Source organism: Podarcis gaigeae (assembly GCF_964106915.1).
Source record: "Podarcis gaigeae genome assembly, chromosome: 12".
In the NCBI taxonomy this organism is placed as follows: domain Eukaryota; kingdom Metazoa; phylum Chordata; class Lepidosauria; order Squamata; family Lacertidae; genus Podarcis; species Podarcis gaigeae.
This window is the reverse complement of record NC_139688.1, coordinates 36,494,248-36,513,351: the sequence shown is the minus strand read 5'-3', so window position 1 is coordinate 36,513,351 and position 19,104 is coordinate 36,494,248. Positions and strand designations below refer to the sequence as shown.

Genomic DNA, 19,104 nt, shown 5'->3' with positions numbered 1-19,104 from the left:
GTGCCTGTCTGATAGGATTCACCAGCTCAAAGGAGCTGCTTCAAAATGCTTGATCAGGGCTCAGGAGCCCAATGAAACGCCAGGCCTAACAGAGACTCATTCATCTAATCCTTGACTATATTACAAGACTCACTGTGTTTGTGCGAGATGGTGATTAATTGAGTTAGATGACATGGTCATTGTGTACTAGCAGAAGTAGTGTTCATCATTGTCTTGCCTAACTATAATATAATCCCCTTACGTTTAATCACGCGGAGCACAATTTGTCTTGATTGAGGAGGGCTGTTCAGCTGCACTCAGCATTGTTCACCATATAGCAAGCAGGGTGGGATTTCGTACAATGGCCAGATCCTAACTTACTCTGGCCAGAGCTCAAGTGCCTTGGGCCAAAGAGAGAGAATGGAGTTGGTGACGGTACCCACCAACTCCCCTTACCAAGCTATTAGATGTGATCTCTGACAGGGTGTTGGAGCAACCCAGGATGGTAGTTATTGGCAGCTTCATGCAGATTTCCTCTGGACCAGTCCAGAGCTTCATGGCCTTCATGATAACTGGGGCTGACACAAGTTGCTTTTGTCCAAATGCACAGTGTTCTTGGTGTGGTCTTTGCTTGACCACAGATGGCATGACTGGTGGTACAATACCACCCACGTCCCATACATACATACATACATACATGCATGCATGCATACATACATACCCTGCCCATCTGGCTGGGTTTCCCCAGCCACTCTGGGCAGTTTTGTATAGCTATGTCTACTGTACAAAGGTGAAAATCACATTCATTTTTCTGGCACTACAGTAATAGGGAGTGGTCAGCCATGCTCAGATGACTGTCTTGTGAAGTTTGGGCTTATGCTGGCATCTTGATCTTACGAGGAATAGAGAGGAATGTGTGTGTAGTGATATAATAATAATAGTAATAGTAATAGTAATTTTATACATACATACATACATAAAAGGTAAAGGGACCCCTGACCATTAGCTCCAGTTGTGACCGACTCTGGGGTTGCGGGGCTCATCTTGCTTTATTGGCCGAGGGAGCTGGCGTACAGCTTCCGGGTTATGTGGCCAGCATGACTAAGTCGCTTCTGGCGAACCAGAGCAGCTCACAGAAATGCCGTTTACCTTCCCGCCGGAGCAGTACCTATTATCTACTCGCACTTTGAGGTGCTTTCGAACTGCTAGGTTGGCAGGAGCAGGGACTGAGCAACGGGAGCTCACCCCATTGCGGGGATTCGAACCGCCGACCTTTAACCCACAGTGCCACCCGCGTCCCATACATACATACATACATACATACATACCCTGCCCATCTGGCTGGGTTTCCCCAGCCACTCTGGGCAGTTTTGTACAGCTCTGTCTACTGTACAAAGTTGAAAATCGCATTCATTTTTCTGGCACTACAGTTCATTGGTTCATTCCTAGAAAGGAATGTGGCCCTTGGGTGGAAAATGGTTCCCCATCTCTACAATAAATATCTGTTCAGCACCTCCTCCTCCTCCTCTTCCAAAAGGTGAGGGAAGCTCAGTGGGGCACGGCGCAAGCTGCCCCCTTGCCAGGTTTGCAAACTATGCCCCTTTCCCCACATCTGCAGTGCAGAGAGCTCATTTCAATCTTTGAATCTTCCGTACAAAAATCCTGAAGTGATGTACAATGGTAAATGTGGATCAAAATTATAACAGTTAAAACAATAAAGGAGAACATTAATAACCAAGGCAACCAGCAGCCAGAACTGTAAGCCCAATAAAAGAGGAGAGCGATTGCTTTAAAAACGGATATTACAATTTTAACTTGTCACTTAAATGCTGCCATTGAAGCCTTTCCTGTTTCAGGTAAGGCTGAGCAAAAATGGCCTCTCAGACAAGGGCACTATCAGGGTAGGATTTTGAGGGAAGTGTTGAGCAAAATTCCTGGAGGCACCCCATTCAGCAGGGCTGAATATACATGCTGAAGTAAATGAGGAAGGCTTTAAGTTCAGGGCTGGTCCACCCATGAAGCAAGGTGAGCTGACTGCCTCAGGCGGCAGAATCCCCAGGGGCAGCGGATCCCACTGTCACTCTCCTCTCCCCCTTTATTCCTGATGAAAAAGTGGAATATAAATGCAGTAAACAGGAGCCCTGCTCTGCCCAGCATAATCGATCAGAAGATGCGGCACAGACACACCATTTGAATGGCAATGCCCATAAACTGGGGGTGGGGCAGCCCCCTCAAATATTTTGTGGTGGTAGTGGTGAACGAATCCCAGCCCCTAGGAGTTGGCAGCTATAGCAGTAAATAAATAAAAATGAATAAATTAAGTTCAAGCATCTCAAATTGCCTAGCTGCAACCCAGCTACCAAAATTATCCACGTTATCTTCTCCAGAGGAGTATGGAAATTATGCACCATTTATTGAGGAAATTGTAAAAGGGGGGTTATTTTAAAACAACAACAACAATCTGCAAATTCTTCCACGAGAATTTCCCCCTCAGCCAAAACAAAGCACCTCTACTGGAAAGAAGGCATGGACACCCAGCAAAGGAACCCAGAAGACCATCTCAAAGGTGGGGCAGACTTTGTATGTGAGAAGGTAGTCCTTTTAGGTACAAGTTGCATAAGGCTTTAAAGGTTAGTAGGGAGGGGAGCTATTTTTATTTATTTAATTATTTTGACAGGCTTTATATACCATTTAATCATCAAAACCTCTAAGCAGTTTACATCAAATATACACTAAAATTACTGACAGAATTGGATGTGGGGGGGGAGGGGAGGAGTCAGACTAATCTTTTCCTCCCAAAATAAAATTGACAGTTTTAAAAATATACACTATAAGATAAAAAGTACAGTGGTACCTCAGGTTAAGAACTTAATTCGTTCTGGAGGTCCGTTCTTAACCTGAAGCTGTTCTTAACCTGAGGTAACACTTTAGCTAATGGGGCCTCCCGCTGCCACCGCAGGATTTCTGTTCTCATCCTGAAGCAAAGTTCCTAACCCAAGGTACTATTTCTGGGTTAGCGGAGTCTGTAATTTGGAGCTTCTGTAACCTGAAGCATCTGTAACCCGAGGTACCACTGTACATATTAAAATACATGGTGAATATACACGTCTGGTTGGGCTTGCTGTAAAGAGAAGCAGTTTTCAGCAGGCTCTGAAAACAGTACAGCAAAAGCATCAACGGGCAAGGAGTTCCAATGTGCAGGTGATGCCACACTAAAGGATCAAATTCTTGTAAGTGTGGAACAAAGGTTATGTGATGCTTGTAAAAATGCCTGCTCTGCAAAGTGACCTGCCCTAGCTAACTAAGCCCAGAGACAAATGAGTAACTCGTAAGTAGGCCTACAAGCTGCAACAAAATGTTGCCGTGTGGAGAGTTCAGGATATTCCATTCCATTTGCCTTCGCCGTTTTCCCTCATTCCCAACAGTCTGTTGCTACTGAGCCCTCTCGGAAATGATGTATGGATTAATAACTTAGGAATGAATAACTCAGATCCATTAATGTCAATGGCTCTACTCTTGAGTATAGCTTTGTTGGATACAACCCTCTATATATTTCCTACTATGTTTCAGTTGTTGTATTTTTAATGTTCATTTACTTTCCTATAAAATATGTATGAAAAACATTTTGCAAGTCTGTCTCTTTTGCTGTGATTTATGCATTTGTTGAAGCAGCGGTATGTAGTGCTGGACATTGAGGGCACAAACAGTCTTCAGAATTTCCCCAGCAACCATGAGGGCTAGAAACCTATTTTTTTTAAATAAAACACGATCTCTTCTTTACAAGTTGCTGACACACCTGGTAGAATGGACACGAGCATTTGCTTTTCTGCTGTTTCCTTGGCTGCTGCAATTCCACGTGTGTGTCACACATAGGTCAACAGACAGCTGAAATACAGGCCAAGGGAGATCATTTGCTTTGGGTTTTCCCCCCCAAACACGTAGTAATTTGATTTGAACCAGATTTCAGGCAGACAGATTTGACTTGTAAAAGACTTTCAGTTATGTTTTCGTAAAAGTGTTTCCTACCAGGATGACTACAGAAAACTGGTTTAGAGGAGCAAAGAGATAACACTGGGAATTATTAGGGAGCAAAACTTTTGCTGTGTACATTAAACAAAAGGTAAGAGGTAAAGGACCCCTGGATGGTTAAGTTCAGTTGAATTCAGCTATGGGGTACGGTGCTCATCTCTGCTTTCAGGCTGAGGGAGCCAGCATTTGTCCACAGACAGCCTTCTGGGTCATGTGGCCAAAGTGACTAAACTGCTTCTGGCACTATCCAGAGCACATAGCTGTCAACCTTCCCTTTTTTTGTGGGAAATTCCCTTATTCCAGCGCCGTTTCCCGCTGCTATCCCAGATTGTTAGATATCCTGTAGACTGTCCCCCAGAACAGGTGAGGCTGCTGATCCCTTATTTTCAAATCTGAAAGTTGACAACTATGGTTTACCTATTTATCTGTTTGCACTGCATACTTTCGAACTGCTAGGTTGGCAGAAGCTGGGACATAGCAACAGGAGCGCACCCTGTTGCATGGATTTGAACTGCTGGCCCTCTGATCAGCAAACTCAAGTTGCTCAGTGGTTTAGACCTCAGGGCCACCTGTGGCATGTTAAATACGACTGTTTGGGGAATGAAATGGAGAATGAATGAGGTTGCAGGAAATACTGAAGGGGAGCACCTGCTAACCCCCTGCCTCTGAGACCACCATAATCTGGAAATGCTCCCCCTACCTGTGAGTAGTATTTATACTTCTGAGCCGGAGATTTATTTCTGGATAGGAGCTACGTACTTATCTGTTTCTGTAACTGGAGTAGGAGATTGTTCCCCTTTTTAAGGAACAACCTGCTTTCTTGCTATATGGGAATTGTCTGTGTCATACCACTGTGAAGAAGATACGACGATTCTTCCCCATTGGACTCATGACTTAGGTGCAAAAGCTCTGTAGCCTGATGTTGCCTTCTGTGAGGGATAGGAAGAAATATTGGTATTCAATTTTAATTGGATTTATTTCTGGCACATTTGTGCTTTACCTTTCTTCTGGAATTAATGATATCTGACTTCTGTGCTATGGCAACATGGCTTTCCTATTGTTCCTCTAGCCTCATTTGCATATCAAAAATACAGCTCTTTGCCATTTGTATTCTTAGAAAGCCATCTTCGGGCCAAATTGCACATGAAGCTAAAGGTGCTTTCAGATGACCTGTTTATGGAACACTCATCCTGGGCTGGATCTATACAGCTATAAAAATGCTGTGGAACCCTATGAAAAGAAACGTTATAAAATATCACAGAAGAAACTCTCGTTGACTTGGGATTTCAGCTCTACAGCACCACCTGGTGTTACATTGTTAAAACACATTTAGAATGTCATAAGTCCAAAAAGAAAAATTCCTTACGCATGGCAAATCTAAAACAACTACATATGCACGAAAATTAGCATGGAAATATAGGTGGTTAGACAGTTCAAATATGCCCTTCTAAGTTCCTTCCAAAGTTTCCCTCTTCCCCAGCATAGAAAAAAAAGACCATGTGTTTGGTAAGTTTGGTTTACTTACAATCTTTCCAGGTCAGATTCATGTGCCTTTCCATACAGCGTTCAGAAAAAGTTGATCAGGCAGTAAAACTTGGCTTAGTTACAGTGAGGAAATAAGCCACGTTTTACTGCCTGTGCAACTTCTTCTGAATGCTGTATGGAAAGGCACATGAATCTGACCTGGAGAGTTTGTAAGTAAACTATTGGTACAGGAACTCAAGAGTGGCTTGTAAGTGGCATGCGGTCTGAGCTGCTGCAACCAGCTCAGACCTCCTTGCACATTGAGCTTCTCTGGTAGATTGAGGGGAATAAAGCCTTGATTACCTTGTCCCTCCCAAGGTGAGGTAAGCCGGGCAGAACAACCTACTCTATGGTTTTAACCCATTCATGCATTAGTTGAATTTAAGCATGTTGGTTTTATGAGGCTAATTACCCCACACTTCCCCCCTAAAGCTAAAAGCATTATGGAGAGCAAATTTTGTTGGGATTGCAGCTAGTGAGGAAAGGGTTAAGTTTCCCTTCCCCACATGCCACAGCCCTGATGAAAATTTCCCGCATGCCCCTGATCTGTTTTCCAACAATGCATTTAGCATCACATGCAGTTAGGGCCTCCATAGTAGTTCAAACAGTAGTAACGGCAAAACGATTTTATGGACCTTGACTTCCAAGGCAGACTAGAGCATTTCTCATTTTGGATATTAAGCAAAGAGTCTGGCTATGATCCAGTTTACTTACACATAGCTCCCCCCTTTTGAACAATACTATGCTTTGAGAGTACTCCCTTGAGAACCCCCTTGCCCAATGAAAAAAAATCATATGATCAATCTGTGCTGCAGAATTTAAAGACAAAGGGGCTGACATCATCAGGCAAAACTTTCAGGAAAGCACTCTGCTGCTGGGAGGATGTAGGTTTTCTATGGATTTAATTGGACATCTGGAAGCCCTTTTTTTGAGACAAGACAAATCTGATTAATATCTCTAATACTCCAAAAGAGGGAGGCTTCCAAGGCATCTTTATCTGTCATCCATCAGCTCTTGACATCCTTAGTATTGTATTTGTAGCTGTCATGGGAAAATAACTTGTGCAAACTTATTGCTCAACTCTCTCCAATAACGTTAAGCATATGTAGCTGGTTTTACCGGATATATATGACTTGGGACTTCAGCGGGGAACTATTTGGAAAATGGTAAGCTTAAAAGCCTGGCCCCTCGGTACGCTCTGCAATAAAATCATTAAATCAATAATCCATAAATGTGACTTCTTTTTAGTCTTTCTATGAAGTTAAGTAGATAATGGCCACTAATGTGAGTTCCACTGCTCTATGCGCTCTGACATACGGGGCGCAATAGCTTCAGAACTGTAGCAGAAATGTCCTTACTGCATTGGTGGAAAACCTTTTCCCTTGCTGAGAATGAAAAACACCAGTTAGGTGTTAGGATTAGGAAGGATTCGAGGAAGTCTCTTAATAATGGAAATTAATTTGGATTTTTGATTGGAAAAAATTTTATATGTTTGTTTTTCTTTTTATATGTTTTGTTTTCTGTGTTGTGCTGTATTTGTTATAAATTTGGAAAATTAATTTTAAAAATTGGAAAAAAAGAGAATGAAAAACACCAGCAAGTTTAAATTTCCAGTGCTGTGCAGCACAACCCGAGGCATGTTTGCTAGAAGTAAACCCCACCATATTAGGTGGGGCTTACTCCCAGGAAAGTGGACATAGGATAAAAGCAAAAAAAAGCAGCTGCCTTGCACCAAATCAGACCATTATTCCATCTAGCTCAGGACCGCAATACCTCAAGGACTGCCTCTTTCCGTATGAACCTACCTGGACCATGAGATCATCTTCTGAGGCCCTCCTTTGTGTGCCACCTCCTTGAGAGGTCTGGTGGGTGGCAACATGAGAAATGGCCTTCTCTGCAGTGGCTCCCTTTCTGTGGAATGCTCTCCCCAGGGAAATTTGCCTGGCGCCTTCATTACATACCTTTAGGCACCAGGCAAAAACATTCTTTTTTGACCAGGCCTTTGGTTGATCTGTTTAATATCCTATACCCTTTTATCTGTTTAACATCCTGTACCCTTTTATGGGACGTGGGTGGTGCTGTGGGTTAAACCACAGAGCTTAGGGCTTGCTGATCAGAAGGTTGGCGGTTCGAATCCCCGCAACAGGGTATGCTCCCATTGCTCGGTCCCTGCTCCTGCCAACCTAGCAGTTCAAAAGCACGGCCAAGTAGATAAATAGGTACCGCTCCAGCAGAAAGGTAAACGGCGTTTCTGTGCGCTGCTCTGGTTTGCCAGAAGTGGCTTAGTCATGTTGGCCACATGACCCGGAAGCTGTACGCCGGTTCCCTCAGCCAATAAAGCGAGATGAGCACCACAACCCCAGAGTCGGTCACAACTGGACCTAATGATCAGGGGTCCCTTTTTACCCTTTTAAAATGTGACTCTTTTCTGGGTGTGGGTGTTATTGAGTTGTTGTTTATTATTCTAATTATATATGTTGTGATCTTTTTTGTGAACCTCTGGGTATAGGGTGGTATATAAACAATAATAATAATAATAATAATAATAATAATAATAATAATAATAGCCTGTCTGTCTGTCTATATACAGTCCGGCCGGAACTCCCCAGGAGTTGAGATGTGATTCCTTCTCAGGCCCATCTAGCGATGTCAGGACTTGAACCTGGTATCTTTTGCAAGCAAAGCATATATCTGCTGCTGAGCTACAGCCAGGGGACCATCTCCCAGGGGCCAAGCTCTTTTGGACCCTCCAGTATTTTGCAGTGGGGGGGGTGCCACCCCAAAGGCGGCAGCAGGAGAAGGCCAAGTGCCAGAGAGGAGGAGCCAACAGCCATTGAAGCCATGCTTGTGCTGCATTGGGCTCTGCCCCAGCTCCTCCTGACGTTGTGAGTACAAGACTTGTATCGCTCACAACCATGGCGCCCCTGCAATCTTTGGCACAGGTTGGTTTCTCTGACTACAGCCCTTCCTGAACTCACCAATTAAGGCAGCGGGCACAATCCTGAAAATGTTAGTCACTTTTAGTTCCAGGGCTAGTCATGCTTGTAGCCGGGGGGGGGGGGGGAGGGCAGGGGGACATTTGCCCTCCCCAAAATCAAGGAAAGAAAGAAAAACATTTAATTAAAAGTAGAAATAATTAGAATACAGTGGTACCTTGGTTCCTGGACGGCTTAGTTGACAAAAACATTGGCTCCCGAACGCCGCAAACCTGGAAGTAAGTGTTCCGGTTTGTGAACGTTTTTCAGAAGCCGAACATTCGTTTTGGCTGTCGGCATTGTTTCCGGGGCCAATCAGAAGCCACGCCTTAGTTTTCGAACGTTTTGGAAGTCGAACGGTCTTCCAGAACGGATTGAGTTCGAGAACCAAGGTATTTGAGATTGAAATGTTCGCCGAGGTCTCTTGGATTATGTTGTGGTGCATTCTAGCGATACAACTGGCAGCCCGACTGAGTGATAGGCGTGGCTTCTGCAAACGGACCAATTGCATCACAGGTTCTGGAACATGACAGGTGGGTGTCCTGCCCCCACTACCATAAATTCTGGCTATGCTCACCCTGAGATCTTATGACGAATGACAGCATATAAATCTCAATAATAATAATAATAAATAGTCATAGTAATTTTTCTAATCCAAGACATCTAAGTTGGTAGCCATCGCTGGGAACAAGTTCCATAATTTAACCATGTGTTGCATGAATAAGTACATTATTTTGACTATTCTAATATTCAACTTAATTGGATGTCTATGTCTGCTTTTTTAATTTTCGCAGGTGAAGGTTAGGAACATAGAAAGTTGCCTTATGTTGGGTCAGACCATTGTTCCATCCAGCTCAATATTGTCTATACGGCAAGTTTCAGACAGCCCTATTTGGAGATGCCATGGACCAAATTTTGGACCTCCTGCATCCCAAACATCTGCTCTGCCATGGATCTAGCAGTTAATGCCAAAGTATCTGTTTTCACCTAGAACATCACCTGAAATCTAGTCTCCTGTCGCAGAATGGCCCCCTGCTATGTAATTCAGTACCCTTGTAATTCTGCATTTTCATGACTCTGGGAGCCTTTGCTGGGTGTGTGTGTTTTTTACATTTGAAACGAATTACTCAATGAATCTTTTGGGAGCAACTGGATGCATCTAAACATCAGTGCTCTGTGAACTAGAGCTGCTCACCCTTGCCTCGAAAAGAGGAGACTGTTTCAAAGGTTTGTGTGTCAGCAGCTCTGGTTGGCTGTTTCATGGGCAGCTCCCATATGAAACGTCAGACTGGGCCAATTGTGTACATCGCCGTGTTAACACAGGGACACAACCCGGGGGATTGGAAAACTCTGAATTCCTATGAGAGTTATTCAAACTTGCTTTTCTTGATAATCAAGAAGGCAAGGCAAACAATTCATGACTTCAGCCCAGTGTTCGTTTACCGCGTTTTGATGTTTACTGAGCCGTTGAAATCTTCCAATAAACCCTGGCGGCAGTGCTTCTCTTTTTATTTTGTATTTTTGCATTTGTCATAGTCACAAGTCCTGCTTTTCAAACGGAAGTCAGTCAGCTGGTTTCCCTTTTTTTTATCCCTCCCCCAAAGCCCATGTTTTTCTTTCTTTTTCCTTCCCTTTTCTAACATTGAACCATCTTACTAGACAAGCGCATACAGAGCCCACCTACAGGGTTTAGATTAGCACTGCACTAATACAAACAGGGGGTGCCGCCAGTTAGGGGTACTTTTCAGTTTTTCTCCATTTCCCCTTTTCCCAATTTTAAGTCCAGCTGCCCAAATTTTGGCATCTGTTTGTGATGTTTCTCCTTTTTTAAAATAAAGAAGCCTGCATGAAAACTCACCAACATTTTAGTGTGTCTTTTTTTCTAATATTTTTTTCTAAAGTTTAAAACATCTTTTAAAATAAAATTGCCTAACATCATGCATTTTTGGTATGTCATTTTCCACTAATATACACAGTTTTTTGCACACTTTACCCTGGTTACTTGGCTGGAGAACAGCACTGCTAAATTTGAGGATGTGGGAATTTTGAAGGAGGCCTCTGTTTTGGTGCGCATATTGTTTCAGCAAGGGAAAACTTGGTAGCTTGCCTTTGAATGTGAACAGAGTCATATTTCTTCCCCATCCCTGCTTCCAGACCACCTGCATATTGAGCTGCTTTGTTTGCACCAGATTTTCAAAGAGGTTAGATGCCGGTGTTGGCTATTTATTGATCATTCATTCTGATTTGTTTTCAGGGAGGCTATATGATGTTGCATCGAGTGATTGTCATTCCTTATCCAGTGTGTTTCCCTGCCACTTTCTTTGCTGCAAAAAGTCTGATGGGAGGGTTGTTGTGCAAGAGCAACAATGAACTTTAAGTGTGCAACCTGAATTTGCCAGTATGCGATTGAATCCTGCCCCAAAATAGTGACTGTCTGCAGGTGCCCAGAATGTCAGACAACATGGTCCAGTAGAGCAAAAGAAGCATGGGACTATGAGAGGAGGTTTCAAGTTCCCATTGCTTGGCATATAAGCTTTAGTACCCTGACTATGATGGGACGCGGGTGGCGCTGTGGGTTAAACCACAGAGCCTAGGACTTGCCGATCAGAAGGTCAGCGGTTTGAATCCCCGTGACAGGGTGAGCTCCCGTTGCTCGGTCCCAGCTTCTGCCAACCTAGCAGTTCGAAAGCACCTCAAAGTGCAAGTAGATAAATAGGTATCACTCCAGCAGGAAGGTAAACAGCGTTTCCATGCGCTGCTCTGGTTTGCCAGAAGCGGCTTAGTCATGCTGGCCGCATGACCTGTAAGCTGTACACTGGCTCCCTCGGCCAATAAAGCGAGATGAGCACCGCAACCTCAGAGTCGGCCACGACTGGACCTAATGGTCAGGGGTCCCTTTTACCTTTACCTTGACTATAAAACCAAAGTAAATTTACTGAATTCTCACATTTCTCCCCACCAAAAGTACAGAAAATGCAAATTTCCATTTCCCTAGATCAACAGTAAAGAACAGTAAAGAACAGTAAAAAAAATAACAAAAGGGTTTTAAAATAGAGAATGTGAACCAGAGCCCATTCTGTAGCATGGTTTTAATCTGTTTGTGTTTGATCACTTATTGTAATGGATTCTTCTAAAAGCTTGCCCCTGTTAACACCAGCTGCCCATCGAAAGAGACTTGAAGAGCTTGTCAGTGTGGATCATTCTGTGGGACAGCAGGCAGGAAGAATTACTGGAAGTAGGCAATCAATTTTGTCATAACTGACTCTGCTCAGCCTGAATGCTGCTGCACCTTCTGTAGGAGAATCCACATTTGGAGACCTGTTTCTGTGTAAACATCACCCATGGTTATTAGCTCATGCTATCCTGTATCCATATGGGTGGAACAAATGAGAGTTTAAAAAAAACCAGGTAGCAAGGCCTGAGGCAATGGAAGGGTCATTATTCATTGGTACAACATCTGCTTTGCATGCAGAAGGTTGCAGTTCTATCCCTGGCATGTCCAGGCCGACCTCAGTCTGAAAACCTGGAGAACTCCTGCCGTCTACATAGACAGGACTGAGCGAGGTGGGCCAGTGACCTGACTAACGCCACTTTCTATGTTCCTGCGACAAGATGGTGCCTCCCCTGCCCCAATTCCATGTGCAAAAGCCAACCAGATGGGGAGCTGAATCTTATATCAACATCCTCAACTGCACTTGATGTTGGTTGATTTGGTTAAAAGGGGAAATACTGTAAATTGGGTAAAATATAAAAGGGACAATTCCTTGGATGCCTAGATCCAGGTTTGGGGCAAGTACTCTTTCGTGTTATGGTTTTCCCAGGAGTGATGTATGGAAGTGAGAGCTGGACCATAAAGAAGGCTGATCGCCGAAGAATTGATGCTTTGAATTGTGGTGCTGGAGGAGACTCTAGAGAGTCCCATGGACTGCAAGAAGATCAAACCTCTCCATTCTGAAGGAAATCAGCCCTGAGTACTCACTGGAAGGACAGGTCGTGAAGCTGAGGCTCCAATACTTTGGCCGCCTCATGAGAAGAGAAGACTCCCTGGAAAAGACCCTGATGCTGGGAAAGATGGAGGGCACAAGGAGAAGGGGACGACAGAGGACGAGATGGTTGGACATTGTTCTCGAAGCTACCAGCATGAGCTGGACCAAACTGTGGGAGGCAGTGGAAGACAGGAGTGCCTGGCGTGCTCTGGTCCATGGGGTCACAAAGAGTCGGACATGACTAAACGACTAAACAACAACAACTCTTTCATGAGAGAGCGCCAACAGAGATTTAGAATCACAAAGCGTGCAGCAGCAAAGTAAAGCATGGAAATATAAGCTGCTAGACCTTTAAAATGTCCCCTTCTAAGTTGCTTCCTAAGTTCCCCACTTCTCTTAGTGTAGAAACAGACAATCCATTAAAAATGGTTTCCTTACAAACTCCTCAAATGTGACATTCATGTGCTTTCCCATACACCAGCAAGAAAACACAGGCAATATGACTTAGGTTCCAAAATGGTACGAGTTTCTAAATTATTTGTGTAGAATCACAAAGATGCATGGGCGTAACCAGGATTTGGGGGGGGGGGGCAGAACTGATGTGATTGGTCAATTAGTTAAGTATTTCTGTTGTTTTACTTGATCCTAGGACGGCAGCTGCCCCCCCCGCTCGCTACGCCCATGCAAAGATGGCTTACTTAAGCCATGCGGTCCACGTTTGGAGCATCCAGCTTAGACCTCCTTACTGGTAGGGTTCATACAGTGGAATGTGAGAGTGTGTGACTATAAAGCCTGGTGGGACAGTTTACTCTGTGGTCTTAACCCCTTGAAGCATTAATTAAAGTTACGTATGTAGGTTATATGAGGCTGGATATACAGTGGTACCTCGGGTTACAGGCGCTTCAGGTAACAGATGCTTCAGGTTACAGACTCTGCTAACCCAGAAATACAGTGGTACCTCAGGTTAAGTACTTAATTTGTTCCGGAGGTCCGTACTTAACCTGAAACTTTTCTTAATCTGAGGTACCACTTAAGCTAATGGGGCCTCCTGCTGCTGCCACGCCGCCACTGCACAATTTCTGTTCTCATCCTGAAGCAAAGTTCTTAACCACTGTAGTACCTCAGGTTAAAAACTTTGCTTCAGGATGAGAACAGAAATTGTACTCTGGCGGCGTGGCAGCAGCGGGAGGCCCCATTAGCTTAAGTGGTACCTCAGATTAAGAAAAGTTTCAGGTTATGAACAGACCTCCAGAACAAATTAAGTTCTTAACCCGAGGTACCACTATATCCCACACTTGAAAGCAGCGGGCTAGCTTAGGGAGCACAGGATACAGTGGTACACATACCATTGCCCACTGCCTGTACCTCAGCCTCTGCTGCCTGAGGCAACTCAGCCTAACTGTAGGGCTGCCACTAGCAGCCAGGAAGAATAACTTGATACAAGGAGAAACCTGGAAGGAGGGAGCAGAGCCCAGAAAGAGATTCTATACAGTAGCAGAAGCAAAGTTTAGGCGAGAACCACAAATAGGGCCATCAACAGTTAATAAAAAAGACTATTTCATAGTTGCAAAATGCTCACAAATCATGATGATGAGTGTTGTCCTGCGTGTGTGGCTCAGAGGAAACTGCCTTATGCCAGGTCCGACTGTTCAACCATCTAGCCTAATACTGTTTACTCTGACTGGCAGAGCCTATCCAAGGTCTCATTCAGGTGCATTTCACATTGCCTGCTATGTAAACCTTTTAACCAGACATACCAGAGTCCTGTGTAGAAACATGTCTTCTCCTGCAGCCCCAGTGCTTTTTTCCCAATAATTACAAATATTTCCCGCCACCAACACCGCACCACTTTTCTTTTCTTCTTGCTCTACTATTCTTCTCTTTCTCATTTTCTTCCTTTGCCTTCTCAGACCCTTAACTCCAAGTGTGAATCAGGCCCAGTTGGGATAATCAAACAAAGGAGAGGAAAAATGAAATGGGTACATCTGTTGTAGGGTTTTGTTTTGTTTTATTTTAATTCAACCAGAGCAGAAGAAAGACAGTTCCTCAGAATGGCAATGCTAAATCAGTCCATCAGACTTGGAACGGAGATCTAAAAATACTACTAAGTAGGAGGGAAATGATGGCAAAGTTGCTGCAAAAAAAAAAGGGGGGGGGAGAGGGGAGAGTCCAAATAAAAACGCAACTTCCATCTTCTGAAAGAAGAAGAGGCAACCCAAAAGTGTAACTTGGAAGTGTTGCAATTCAGTATGGCAAAAGATAAGCAGGTTTTGCATTTGAGAAATTGCCATAAGATACATTGCAAATATGATCAGCTGCACTTTAGTAGGGAAAGAATTTATTTTCTCCACATTACATGGTGCAAAAATCAACCCTTTTCTTTTTTGGAAAGATCACATTGTGCCTGCCTTTGGATTTGTTATTTGCCCCCTTGGGGAACATTATCTTTCGGAATAGCTGTTTGTTTTCTCCCCTCCTTCATCTACCCCCCCCCAAAAAAAAAGTAACATGTGGGGGGAGGGCACACAATTAGCAAAACTGTAGCATATGTGGTAGCATGCTGCCCCCTGGTGTATATTTAAAAGCATGGCAGGTGCTTAGACTCCAAATTGCTGCCTGTCCTGCTGATTGAATTGAACAGCTTCCCAAATCAAATTCACAGGGTGAAGTGAGTTTTTTACTGGTTGAATTCCCTCCACCGCAGAACAATCCAAAGAGGTTTCAATACAGTTGCCCACATAGGTGCCAACTCTCTGGGGCCCTGGGTGCCCGGGCACCCACAGAATTCCCCGTAAGAGGCTGGGCACCCACAAATTTCAGGGCCATGCCTGCTGCATGGCACCCATGGGCCTGGGCACCCATGGTCATGGGGCCAAGCTGGCACTCCTGATTCCCCATAAAGCTGATGCATTCAGAACAGATTCAAAGTCCTCCATCCTCTATATTTTTCAGCTGCTAACCCATTGAACCTTCTTGGTCTCTGGGGCATAGGAGCCAACTCCAAGGGGCCAAGGTCCCTTTGCCCCTCCAATAAAATACTTGAGGGGGCTGCCACCCCCCAAAGTTGATGAGCATTGGCATTCAAAAATAAGGAGGCTGCAAAGAACCACATCAAAAGCAATGTTTTTAATACACTTCCAAATTACACACGTCATTTCTATTCACCAATCAAAGGATCACAGCAGTCTTAATACAGTGGTACGTTGGTTCTTGGACTTAATCTGTTCCGGGAGTCCTTTCAACTCCTGAAATGGTTCGACAACCAAGGTGCAGCTTCTGATTGGCTGCAGGAGCTTCCTGCACTCAGTTGGAAGCCACAGAGGCCGTATCAGATGTTTGGCTTCCGAAAAACGTTCACAGACTGGAACACTCACTTCTGGATTTGCGGCATTCGGGAGCCGATTTGTTTGGGTACCACTGTAGTTGCAGCACAATGTCATCATCCTGAACCAATCAAGATCATTTGGCTCTTCAGATCAGCCCTCATCATAATATCATGTGATTATATATAACCGTTATTCAGTGTCTTTCTTTATTAAGACTTTGACTAATTTTCCTGTTTGTTAAATGCCTTCCAATGTTCCATTTCATCTGCCTACAAAACAATTCAAGATTAATCACAATTGCCATGCCTAGCTGATTCTCTTTCCATGCACACAATGGCCACCATCGAATCTGACATTTTTCTTTTCTTTTTAGTGTTCTGAAATGGACGTTCACAATGTACAGTACCTAAAAGCAGCTAGTTCTGTACTGTAAAAGACAGGTACAGGCCTTTTTAGTTTAGCTAGCCCACAGACTCAAAAGAAAATGGAATCATCAAAATACAGTTTTGTGAAATTATTATTTTCTACAATACCGCCTCATCTGTCCTCCACTTATCTGAATGGTTTCTCTTCCCCCCTCCTTAAACCAGGGCTGAGAAACCTGTTGCCCTCCAGATGTGCTGGACTACAGTTCCGACCATCCCTAACCACTGGGCATGCTGGCTGCCCAAGGCTGATGGGAACTGGAATTCAACAACATTTGGCTCTAGGATAGGTGATCCATTTCTGGATCTGGTGCCTCAGGCTGAAAAAGATTCACAACCCCTGATCTCAAGGACTACAAGTTCCCAATCTCTGCCTTAAACCTGAACCCCTGTGCCTACTCACGGTTTCCAAACAAACAAACAACAACAAAAATGCCCTCTATTCTCGTGAATTTTCTTGGGGAGGAATATTATATTATTCAATCCTCAGCAAAGGTCTCAATCTGCTATTTCGGGGTGGGGGGAAATATATTTTTTACATGTTGTGTTCCCAGTGCTGAGGGAAGAGGATGAAGATGTCATAAATGAAACAGCCCAGAGCACTTTCCGTCAAGGAGCAAAGATGTCCTTTGAAAAACAAAGAGCTCACAGAGAAATCTGGTTCCATCAGTGAAGCATCGCCTGTCATTTCAAAATCTCTTCCTGACAAACACTCACACAGTTTTAAAACAAAATAAAACTCGAGAGCTTACTTTGCCAGCTAACTTTAAAAAGATCATTAGATTTATATTCGCTTAGACGTTCTGATACATTAGCGCATTTCCAGGGGTCTGATGGCACAGGAGGGCAAATTCTTACGTTATTATCCCAATTTATCTTGCAGATGGGGGCAGACTGAGAAACAGCGCAAGGCCTCCTAATGAGTTCATTGCTCAGCAGAGAGTTGAACCAGGGAACATCTATCTCACACCTCAGCACTTACAACCACTTCGCTCCACCCGCTCTAATTGCATGCTTTTTAAAAAAGAAAGAAAACTACCCATATAATCCCAGGAACCTTAGATAGTAGAAAACTAGCTTTCTGTGGTTGGTTGATGACATATTATTGTTGTTGTTGTCTGCCTCTTTAAACACATCTATCTATATACCTTCCTGCCTACCTCCCTATCTGATTTTGAATGACTGACATATGCACCAGGACATCAAGCACTGGCTCAGCTGTTGATCTTGCCCCTCTTCCAATGTACCTCCCACTGAAAACAGTAGATGTGGGAATGGGATGTTGATGGTAACTGTGGTAGAGACAAAGGGTCAAAGCTCCCTTCCTCCATGAAACGATCCTGATCTGGCTTCCTTGTTTCCCCACTGTTGTCTGTATGTTTGGTTTGGTTTCTAACCAGGTCTGCAATGCCAAACCACACGAAAAATGTCACATCTAGTTTGGCTCCTAAGTTGCCACATTTTTACACAGACTAGGCTCCATGCACCGGAGGGGGACTTAACTGGTGAAGCCTTTGCAGTTTGCTTCATCTCCATTCTGGGAAAAGCCTCACACAGAGTTCTAGGCCCCAAAGTAACAGAGAGTCAGTGCACTGTCAGGATTATAGGTAAAGGTAAAGGGACGCCTGACCATTAGGTCCAGTTGTGGCCGACTCTGGGGTTGCGGCACTCATCTTGCTTTATTGGCCGAGGGAGCTGGCGTACAGCTTCTGGGTCATGTGGCCAGCATGACTAAGCCGCTTCTGGCAAACCAGAGCAGAGCACGGAAACACCGTTTACCTTCCCACCAGAGTGGTACCTATTTATCTACTTGCACTTTGACGTGCTTTCGAACTGCTAGGTTGGCAGGAGCAGGGACTGAGCAACAGGAGCTCACCCTGTCACGGGGATTCGAACCACTTACCTTCTGATTGGCAAGTCCTAGGCTCTGTGGTTTAACCCACAGCGCCACCTGCATGCCTAGTTTGCCAGCAAATGGAAGAGCGAGGCCATACCTACAAAAGATGATTGGCTGTGTAAACTAAGCGAGTTCATAGAAATGGCAAAGCTGACTGCCTGTATCAGAATGCAGACAAACCAAGACTTAAGACTAGAATGGCAAGGCTTTGAAGAATGCGTGGACAAATATTGCTCCATAAAGAATATGTTGATATGTTTAGATTAAAGGAATAAAGCAGAAAGAACAACATTATCTAGGAATGTTATAAAGAGATAAAAATCCAAAATCTAAAGAGTGCAATGATTAGATCTAAGTTAAGAAATAAGGAAGCCGTGGTGTGGCAGAGGGAAGTCGAGGGATGTGCTGGTGGGAAGGGATTGGGGGTGGGAAGCATTTATGTTTGTGTAAATAATAGTGTATTTTTGTGTGCTTTTGTTTGGGTAGGATGTACATTTCTTTTGCTCTTCTTTCTTTTTGTATTTTAAAAAACTCAATAAAGAGAGAGAGTGTGTCAGTGCACTGATGGAAATCATGGGAGAACTTCAATATGGCACTCGGCTGACTGTTCCATCAGTGCAAGCTTTTCAGTTTACCAGATGGGGCAATACCCCTCTCCTCCTCTGTGCACTGTTCTGTGGAGGTCTCCCACCACTCCCTGAACCAATTTCAGGGGCATGATGGTGCCACATGGATGGAGGAGTGGGGGCAATTCCCATTTACGCAAGTGGAAGACCTTGCACAGGGCTTCTGTTGATGGGAATCCCATCCCCCTATCTATACATCTATATTATAAGGGGGAAGCTAGACCTCCATAATTTCTATCTTTTAACAATAACACACCCTTATTTAACCACATCAGAAGGAAAATCATTTGCTGGATCAAGAAAATAATAATAATAATAATAATAATAATAATAATAA

General features: G+C 44.0%; 1 long non-coding RNA gene across 1 annotated transcript in view; it reads left to right on the top strand.

Annotated features, from left to right (window-relative positions):
* Positions 1 to 18,690, top strand: part of LOC310828504 — a 37,033-nt gene extending 18,343 nt beyond the window's left edge. Inside the window, exons 2-3 of the long non-coding RNA XR_014556979.1 lie at positions 16,410 to 16,534; positions 17,128 to 18,690. This is a non-coding gene — a long non-coding RNA (uncharacterized lncRNA). The remainder of the gene's footprint in view (positions 1 to 16,409; positions 16,535 to 17,127) is intronic.
* The last annotated feature ends 414 nt before the right edge of the window (positions 18,691 to 19,104 follow it).